At 45.4% G+C, this 2,500-nt stretch overlaps 1 protein-coding gene across 1 annotated transcript in view; it reads right to left on the reverse strand.

Annotated features, from left to right (window-relative positions):
• The window catches only part of LOC122251884 (uncharacterized), a 10,836-nt gene that overhangs the window by 2,630 nt on the left and 5,706 nt on the right, over positions 1-2,500 (reverse strand). The gene's annotated exons all lie outside the window — the stretch shown is intronic.

Here is a 2,500-nt window from a genome sequence, read left to right on the forward strand (position 1 = left end):
TCAAACCTAAATTACCTTTTCTTAAGAGGAAGAGAAACGATTCGTCTTTGGGCAGAGGAGGGAAAGGAAGACAGGAGGAAGGGAGACAGGAGAGGAGGAAGGAACAAGGTGGGAAGTGAAATACCCCGAGATCGCTTCCGGCATCTTTCTCCCGCTGTTCCTGGCCTTCGGAGCAACTTAAGCGACGCGGAAATCTAACTCGCCGACCTCCTCATACGCCGAAACCTCTAGCGATTTCTCCCTCTCTTGGCGTGCACGGTGCGGCGAATGCTCTTCGTACCTTTGGTTTTGGACTTCGTTTTATTGCGCCCGGGCGTTTTACATAATGGTGGAGTAAATGAGGTAATAAATGATGCTAAAGTTTTCGACTGCAATAAAAAATGGTAATAAATAGTTGACGCGATGATATTACCATTGTGATCTAAGTAGCATGGCGAAAGTTGTTACAGGAAGATCAGTAATGTAAAACATACATGATTCTCACCCACCATAATTTTCAAAAGCATAATCTGCATAAAACAGAAGCCTTTGAGCATATCAATGGAGTTCGGAAAGCCCGAGCATTGACAGATTTAAAAAAAAAATGTGTCCAGATGTTAGAAACCTCCAGGCAAAATCTCACCAGTTAAGCCACCTTGTAAAATAACCTCCTGGTGCCTTAACACTTGCAAATTAAATTTTAGCGCAGCTCATCCTGAAATTAATCTGTAATAGACCGTTCTTCAAGCAAAAATCGCAGGGCGAGGTCAGAAAGCTGCTGACCACAGGAATTCAGCCAAGAAGGAGGTTGTAGCGGCGAGGGACCCACGGAAATAGCGGCCTTGCGTGGCTCGAGTCCAAGAGGGAAAAACGCGCGTATCACAGAAGGAACCACGGGCAGGTTGTCTCCCGGACTAAACGGCGCTCCAAGATTTTTTTTTATAAGAGGCACAATGGCGCCATGATCTGGATGATACACTGCAAGAACATGTGCCAATACTACGCTATGGCTGATAGGATAATTCGAATTGCCAATGGCTAAACCGCAAATTGCAAGGCGCTCTGAATTTACGGTTACTACGCCGTATTTCAACTTGAACTGCATAATCAAGTACGTAACTTATAGCGCAGAGAAACCGATCATAAAGCAGTATGTTTACAGGAGCTCAGCTGATTGGCGTGCTTCGTCTCCGAACAAAGCAGACACAAAGCAGACACGAGGGAAAGGTGACGTGTCCTACCTGCGCTGAGTAACCCAGATCGTTTCTGTTTGATTCTTTGCCGGGGCTTTGCGCAAGAAGGCCACGCGAGAAGGCCAGGCTGCGTGCATGTACGCACACACACTTATAGATGTGTGTGTGCGTATTTGCATGTATGTGCACACACACACTTATAGATGTGTGTGTGCGTATTCGCATGTATGTGCACACACACACACTTATAGATGTGTGTGTGCGTATTCGCATGTATGTGCACACACACACTAATAGATGTGTGTGTGCGTATTTGCATGTTTGTGCACACACACACTTATAGATGTGTGTGTGCGTATTTGCATGTATGTACGCACACACACTTATAGATGTGTGTGTGCGTATTCGCATGTATGTGCACACACACACACTTATATATGTGTGTGTGCGTACGTATGTAACGTTCAGTAATCAAGCCGAAACGCCCCCCCTTTTCCCCGATCCAGAGCATCCGACTTCGGTTCCTGGCAGCCATCCGTCACCCGAACAATCTCCAAAGGAATCCCAGCGTCCGGGTAGCTCCTTTGATACGTCTTCACTTAAAAATCAATTACGAAGCGCGATCTGCGGGCGTGAGAGAACTCTACACGACAGGCACCTCCAGTCTCACGCACGCCCCTCTGCCTCCGGGTAGCGGTGGGAAGCATCAGAAAAACACTGAATTACACGCCCATCATTCTCAATCCACGGGCGTAGAGGGGGGCGGAGGCCGTGGAGAATCAGTCAGACAACTCGGGGTAGTTATTCCCTCTAGCGGGACTGCCTTGCACAGCAGCGGCTCTTATTATTCAGTCGGACGTGCATACGTAAACATACAGATACTGACACATACACGCACGCATGTACATATTCGCAAAGACAAGCACATTCATATATTTTATGTACATATTCGCAAAGACAAGCACATTCATATATTTTCTCGCATGTACCAACGCTTATACATGTTTCATAACACGTATACGTTTTCTCATAAACACGCATCATATTTTTTTACCTTTCTTTTACAAAGGCACAGATCCATACACAAGCTTAAATTTATCAATCTTCGGCTGGCGTGACCTTTCCCGACTCTCTCCAGCTTGTAGCTTCATGTATATATATATGTCAACAGGAAATGATATAAGAAACAGAGCATACATTACGTTTAAGCCATTCATCAACTCTATGACACTCATCTCGGGAAGTACAGTAATCACAGTGATATGAAGAGGGACCACTGTATCTATATACTCTAAGTAACCATTTCTTTACGACAGGACAAATCTGTA

The sequence above is a fragment of the Penaeus japonicus genome, unplaced genomic scaffold (assembly GCF_977035675.1).
Source record: "Penaeus japonicus unplaced genomic scaffold, GWHDUDI00000001_assembly GWHDUDI00000023, whole genome shotgun sequence".
In the NCBI taxonomy this organism is placed as follows: Eukaryota; Metazoa; Arthropoda; class Malacostraca; order Decapoda; family Penaeidae; genus Penaeus; species Penaeus japonicus.